Here is a 7,591-nt window from a genome sequence, read left to right as displayed (position 1 = left end):
AAAGAAAGTTGGGGCAAATGAAAAGAGGCTCGAGGAGCTGTGCCCTGTGTATTTCAGGAAAGGGTGGGGGACCCAAATGCACAGCAGCTTAAAAAACTGAAAGCATTAAAATCAATATTTAAAAGATTCATTTAACTGTAACAAAAACACCTTAGAAACAGATTGTTTTTTTTTTTTTCCACCATGCTTTGCAGAGGTAAGTGGTGTTGTCTGAGCAGAGATTGGTCACTTGATGTAGGGAACCTGCAGAAAAGAACTCGATGTTCCATTGAACTGGAAGCAAATTATGTTGCCGAGGAAACCAGCTCCTCTGTGCTTCTCAGGTGAAAAGATGTTTGAGCTTTAAAACAACAAAAACAGAAGCTTACTTAAATGAGGAGTATTTATCTGCATTGCCCAAAAAAAAAAGTGTGGTTAGGGGAAAATGAGAGTATTCTTGCTGCAATTTGACAAACTGTAATAAAGGCAGAAAATTACGGGGAAGGCGTTTGACTTGCTTCCTATGAAGGATGCTTGTGAAATTCAATTGCAAATTCATTAACGTCATTTATGATTATGGATGTGGTGTGTCTGCAAGGTGTAGTGCCATTTTAAAACTAATTTTGACCAGTCGGTTAATAATTTGGTTTTATTTCTCTGGATACACGTTCCGCACTAGGGGACTAAAGATTTATCAATTTGAAAAGAGACTCTTTTTTTTTTTTCCTCCTTTTCTATGTACCCGGAAAGAGAATCATGCGTGAAGAAAAGGGGAAAACATGGCCGTTTTTAAAAACTGGAGGGTAGGGCAGGGTTTGCTTCCAGCTGGTACACTAGCAGAGCCTTATGCAAGTGTGACATTTTGTGTACTTAGGCTCACTGAGTCACTTCTTAGGTGTGATTTCAAAAGAGTTCATTTGTATTAACCTGCCTTTGGGACACTTTGAGTTCCCTGTGCCTTTATGCTTGCTGTCTAGCAAAGACTGTTTAATAATGAAGTGCATTTTTAATCAAAGATTTCCTCTGACTCTAATCCCTCATTTCCCAATGGGCCTAACCTGATTTACTATGCTGAACACTCTACAAGGAGCCTACATAGCCTCGGTTTTCTCTTGAGAGATGTATGTTGACTTTTGAGGCAGCAAGAAAAAAACAGTTTTGACTGCTGGATGTACGTGAGTTCTGGACCATCCATCCACTTGTCACCCCATTGAATACTTTTTTCCCCAGTGCACAAGGCAGCAAAGGAGCCAAAAAGATAAATAGGAGCCAGTCCCTGTCTTGGTAATTTCTATTATTATTATTATTATTATTAATTTATTTATCATTTATTACAATTTATTCACTTTGTATCCTAGCAGTGGCCTCCTCCCTTGTCTCCTCCCAATCCTTCCTTCTTTCCCCCTTCTCCCCCTATGCCCCTCCCCAAGTCCACTGATAGGGGAGCTCCTCCTCCCCTTCCATCTGATCCTAGTCTATCAGGTCTCATCAGGAGTGGCTGCATTGTCTTCCTCTGTGGCCTGGCAAGGCTTCACCTCCCCCCCCCCCCCCCGGGGGAGGTGATCAGAGAGCCTGCCACACATTTTGTGTCAAAGGTTTTATGTGTGGGTTGGTGTCCCCCTCCCTTTGCTGGGAGTCCCACCTGGTTGAATGTGACATTGAGCCAAGATCTAGATGAAATGAGGACCAAGGGAAGTCATCCTGCCTCCAGCTCTCTTGCACTTATATAACTCATTCATTCATTTGACAAACATTTCTCAAATGCTTGCCACATCCGTGTGCTCTTCCCGAGCTCTCTCGTGTTTTTCCCTGCTCCTGAAACACCTGGGCCCTGAGGGTGATACCCCTGATACCCCAACCAAGGAACCTGCATGGAGAGGACCTAAAAACCCAGCTCAGATGTAGTCCATAGACTTAGTCTCCAAGTGAGTTTCCTAGTAAGGGAAACAGGGGCTGTCTCTGACATGAACTCAGTGGCAGGCTCTCTGATCACCTTCCCCTGGGGGGTAAGGGGATGGAGCATGGATACCTTTGAGCAGTTACAGGTTTGTTTAGTCACCACTGCCCACTGTGAAAAGAAGATTCTCTGACTGTAGCTGACAGCAACGCTGTTCTATGGGCACAGACATAGTTATTTAGAACCGAGTTTGATGGACATATAATAAGCATTTAGCAAAACAAGATTGGTAGTTTGCCCACTAGGGCCTCTGAACCCCCCAGCCACTGTCTTCTAGAGCACCAGATCTGAGTTCCTACCTGTGGAGTGGGCCTCAGGTCCAGTTAGTACATGGTTGGTTACTCCTGTAACAGACTTGTCACTTTTGCATCACTGAGCCCATTTGTGGGCCAGTCAGTAGTGTTATACATAGGTCTATAGTTGGGCCAGACTATTGACAGTTATTCCTCCGCAGCCTGCACAGCAAGTTCTGCGACTATGAGATCTTGTGGCTGGGTAGTTGTGGCATACACCTTTAATCCTAATACGAAGGAGGCAGAGACAGGTTGATCTCTGTGAATTTGAAGCCGGCCTGACCTATACAGAGAGTACAGCCAAGGCCACACAGAGAAACCCTGTCCTGAAAAACAAAACAAAACAAAACAAAACAAAACAAAAACCAACCAAACAATAAACAAAAAACTTTAGATCTTATCAACAGGGAAAGAAGTTTCCAGCTTGACTCATTTTTCTATGCATGTGGCCATAAACCTTTTTTTAAAAAGTATTTTATTGGCATATATTAATACATAACAATGCATATAGACTGCTGATTCTGCTTCAAGTTGGGACACAACAATTTACCATTGGTAGAAATGAAAGAAAATGTGCCCTACTGTTATGATTTTTTTGTGGTTATGGACATGAAATTTCAAATGAAAATGAAGAGAGAAAAACAAGATTATCATTTGATAGGTCTAGATCCTCACCACCAACACAAAACTAGATCAAGAGCAAGGCTGAAGAGTAGAACTTATTTGAGACTTCAAGAAAAAAAAATACAGCGGGCAAACCGGATATTCAAGAGAGAAAACCTTTTAAAGGCTGGGGCCACAGCTTTGGTTCACCCAACACGACCTCACCTCCTAACTCCTAACTCGCTTGTCGCGGTGCAGTGGAGAAGCTACACAAAATCGGAGAACTCCAGATTTGCTGCAGCTCAGTGCGTTGAAGCAGGCAGAAACCCAGGTCCGGCAGGATTAAAAAGAATGATATGTAATATTTATGCTTTTCAAAAATGCAAACCCCATGGACATCTTTGAAATTGTACGGGAGGCTAGAATTTGTTCGTATGAGCAGGCGCTGATTTCTTTGTAGTATCCCGTCTTGCTTTAGAGGTCCGCACGCCTTTGAAGCTCAGGCCCCGCCAAGGTTTCTTTGCCAGGAGAAGCTTTCACTGCCAGAAGAACCGTGGGCTCTGCATCCAGAGAAAACGCAGAACGAACCTACTGGGGTTTTATTTGTTTGCTTGTTCGTTTTCTGTGTTGGTGAAGCCAAAGCCTTGTATGTTGCATCATGCTTTACGTTAAGTCCCTGGGCATGGTTTTGGCAGTCTCCAGGGCTGACCTGATGTCCAGAGTCATTTGTCTTGTTCAGACTCCTTCCTTGGCCGTCCACTAAGCACCTCTGGTTGAACCTGAGCTGACTGAGGCAGACTTCTGAGTTCTTCATCCCACCTGCCTCTGTTCCATCATTCCCCAGCTATATAAAGTGGCACTCTCTGTTTTTGGAAGCCAAAAATCTTAGAGTTATTTTTGACTTTTTTTTTTTTTTTTTTTTTTTTTTTGAATGCTGTTTGGGTGACTCAGCCACACCTGTTGGTTTGGCTGTGCCTTCGTTATTGTCAGCCAGGTACAAACCACTCTTATTCCCTTCTTGGATTTTTTATCTTATCTTTCTTTCTAGCTTCCCCTCCTAGCCTGGTCTCTCACAGTAGCAAATCAGGTCCTTTTATGTTCAAGCCAAACCTGCTAATCATTTATCACCACAAATAGAATCAGCTCTAAATTCTTACATGGCATATTGATAGCGCATGATCTGACCCAAACTATTTCCACCACACTTCTCCTTATTTACTAGCTCCTGGTATGTTCTGACTTTCTTAAGTAGGACAGCAAAGAGAGCCAGATGGTGCATGAAATATAAGCCTTTTTGTTATAAAACTGATGGATGAACTTAGCTTTAGATCTTCGGCTAAGAGAGAGCTGCAGTGACAGGAACAAGTGTCCTTTTCTTACAGAGTTAATATTCAAAGAAGATATATTTAAAGCACACATATAATGCTTTATATACAAACACATATATGTATATAAAATCCAAACATTAAAAAGAACCAGGTGGTAGACCTGAAAAGAGTTTGAAGGTGAATATGATCAAAACATGTTCTACAGAACTCTCAAAGAACTAATAAAATTTCAACATGGAAAAGAACTGGTGTACATATACATTCTCCCTCTGACACAGGATCTTGATGTACATCCCAGGCTGGCCTTAAACTCTTGAACATTCTGCCTCATCCTGTCGAGGGTTGAAACCTTAAGTGGATACCATTGTGTCTGGATAATATGAAACATGTGGAGCCTCCAGTTGAACTAACTATAGGAACAAATTAAACATTTTTGTTTTAGAGAAATAGGAAACACTTAGAGCCAACTGACAGGGAAAAGTTTATTGGTTATATATATATATATATATATATATATATATATATATATATATATATATATATATGAGTGTGAATATGTTAGTACCTATGTTTATTTATTACTTACTCTTATTTCTCAACACTTACCGTGATGGACAATTTTTTTTGATCACATTTCCTCTGTAATGAAGATAACTGTATGTATTCCATTGTCAGAAAGATGGCTCCTGTGTGCTAGGGTCCAGTATGCCTTATCAGTTGGTCTTTCTATGGCAGCATTCTGCAGACTTCTGGAAACCCCAGAACTCACTTGAAGGTTAACTTAAAGCATGGCTTATTAATCTTTCTTCTGCTGACATCAGTGCACCACTGATACAGAGTCACTGCCAAAGATGATCTCATGGGTTTGAGGACAAAGGAAGCAGTGCTCTGTGAATTCAACGGGAGTCTTGGGCCATTCTTGTTTTCTCTGGTAGGAGCTGTCTGTCAAGGTGAAAGAGGGAGTTTTGGTTCACTGCTACTGCGAGTATTTAAAAGTCACCTTTTCATGAATAGCTGCTAACAAAATGAAACACTGATTAAATATTAAAGATGACTTTAATTCTATCCTAAAGCATCTCACAGTTTCAGCTTATTCAAATCAAACATTTTCAAACCTTGTTGAGATTTACCTTGGAGCAGAACATTTCCCACGAGGGGAAGCATTTGGATTCATTTCAATCTTTGTTCAAGAAATACAAATTGATGCTTGCATCAAGAATAAGCAGGAAACACAATTCTTTATAAGGTCTCTTTAAATACTGACAATGTGAAGGAGGTACATTTCTTACCCACAAATGCATTATAAAACCTTACGCTGTTCTGCTTGGTTTCTTCTGTAAAAATCTTACGCTGAATTCTCTGAGGGGTTTTTGACCTCAAAAAGTTAAATCACCATGCTAGTTCTAGCTTTGCATAGACGTCTACTGTGTTTCTTATGCATTGTTCATTTCTCTTTTGGTAATTTCACTCCCCGTTTTTTTTTTTTTTTTGGCTATCTTTAGTATGTAGAATAAGCCACTCAAGATCCAGCTGTGTCCAGGTCAGTGTGCCTGTCCATCCTCTGGACAATAAGGACCAGTGTAGAAGCAAATTTAGTATCTAAGTGGTCCAGTAAGGCCCACTTCTGAGATTTGGGAGGGAGCATAGTAAAGGTGCTATATTTTACCACAACGCCAGAAGCTCACCCATGCTGTGGTCACCTTAAGCCAGCGATTCTCAGCCCATGGTGGCGATCCCTTTGGGAGCTGAATGACTCTTTCCCTGGAGTTCCCTAAGACTACCGGAAAACACAGATATTTACACTATGATTCTTAACAGTAGCAAAATTACAGTCATGGAGTAGCAACGAAAATCATTTTATTTTGGGGAGTCACCCACCACATGAGGAACTGTATTACAGGGTTGCAGCATTAGGAAGGCTGAGAGCCAGTGCCTTAAGCACACTGAAAGCAAAGCCATGCAGCCCAGGGGGTACTCTCTGTGTGATAATGCCTGAGATTTGGGGTTTGCTTATATCTGATTTTAAGTTAGGCGAAACAGCTTTTCTTTTCTATTCTGCTGACAGCTACTTGAATTGGCTTTTTGGAAACTTAAAAATAAGAATCAGGATCATTCTCTACAAAGCTTTCATTCTTATTAATAAACACAGAGCTGCATTACAAGCGACAGTAAATACAGAATGTTTAAGTCTTAGTAACCAAAGTTTTAGCATTTTGGGGATTTTCAGATACATACACATCACCGGTTCCTATCAACATTTATAAAGGTTAAACTTACTCTGCTTTACACACATACTGATATCCACATTATCCAGTATCATTCTGGTTAGAGGGACTCAGATCGCTTGTAGGCAGTTACATGGGAGAGTAGATAGCAGGCTGGACATAAAGCATTAATTCAGAGTGACTCTGGCAGCAGTCGGGACTGACCTAAAGTCAGTAGTTGGTGGTGAGCAAATACATCTGCAGGAAAAGAAGGTGGAGACAGGGATCACAGAAGATGAACATAAAGGAAAACTCCAGTGATAAAGAGACCAAATATGTGATGGCATATTTTTACATTGGAAATATTTTATAGCCTTTAAGAACTGTATTTTTAAATGTTTATATTTACAGAGGGTCCCTACTGTATTTCCTAGGCAGAAGGAGGCAATGTTTTATGGGAGTGCGGTTTCCTTTTAAAAAGAGAACACAATGGATATGAATTATCTTAGTTAAAACCAGAGTCAGAAGGCTCACCTGGAGAACAAACATGCTTGGTACTGCGGATATGCGGGCCAGGCACTTGTAGGTGTCTGCAACATGCCTGGCAGAGATTTGGGAATCAGGGAAAAGCATTCTAACGCTCAGAAAAAGAAAATAACCATCACCACCACCACCACCACCACCACCACCACCACCACCACCACCACCACCACCACCACCATCATCATCATCAAAACTCAGCATATGGGAATGAAGCCTAGAAGGGAAGGCAGACCCGGGTGCTATCCTGATGACTCACTTGATCCTAGAAGACCGTTCACTCTTTTTGCTTTCCTCTGTCAGTGATTTTTCAGGTCAGGTCCATCGACAAGGCATTTCTCCAGGGGGAACAAAATACAAGCGTCCTGTGAACAGACCAACAATCCGGCCTTCTAGAAACGTCTTGGTTGTTGAGTCAGTCCATAAATGCAGCTTGGTGACACGCTTTAGCTCGTTAGTGCTGATGTAACAAATTGCCACACAGTTGGTGCCCACTGATGTACAAATTCATTATCGCTGTTTGTGGTTCATCAGCGCCCTGAAATGTACCTTCGTGGGGTGAAATCAAGGTGTCAGCAGAACCGTGTCCTTTCTGGAGGCACCGGGGTACTATCTACTTAGTTGCCTTATCTTGGGGTCACCCACCTCTCTGGCCTTATGGCTCCATTTCAGAGCATTCATGCTCCG

The 7,591-nt window shown here is 41.6% G+C and overlaps 1 long non-coding RNA gene across 2 annotated transcripts; it reads right to left on the bottom strand.

Annotated features, from left to right (window-relative positions):
* Window positions 1-307: 307 nt before the first annotated feature.
* On the bottom strand, window positions 308-7,352 carry LOC129667605 (uncharacterized). 2 transcript variants are annotated; one of them, XR_008718783.1, is made up of 5 exons: window positions 7,164-7,352; window positions 6,899-6,965; window positions 6,438-6,622; window positions 4,767-5,102; window positions 308-340 (listed from the first exon to the last, which is right to left on the bottom strand). It is a non-coding gene; the product is annotated as an uncharacterized LOC129667605 (long non-coding RNA). The 2 variants fall into 2 exon arrangements; XR_008718782.1 differs by lacking the exon at window positions 308-340 and adding an exon at window positions 3,671-3,695.
* Between the last annotated feature and the right edge of the window lie 239 nt (window positions 7,353-7,591).

This window comes from Psammomys obesus, unplaced genomic scaffold, assembly GCF_907164565.1.
Source record: "Psammomys obesus unplaced genomic scaffold, mPsaObe1.curated_primary_1811, whole genome shotgun sequence".
In the NCBI taxonomy this organism is placed as follows: domain Eukaryota; kingdom Metazoa; phylum Chordata; class Mammalia; order Rodentia; family Muridae; genus Psammomys; species Psammomys obesus.
The sequence above is the reverse complement of the archived record's forward strand: the minus strand, read 5'-3'. Positions and strand labels throughout refer to the sequence as shown.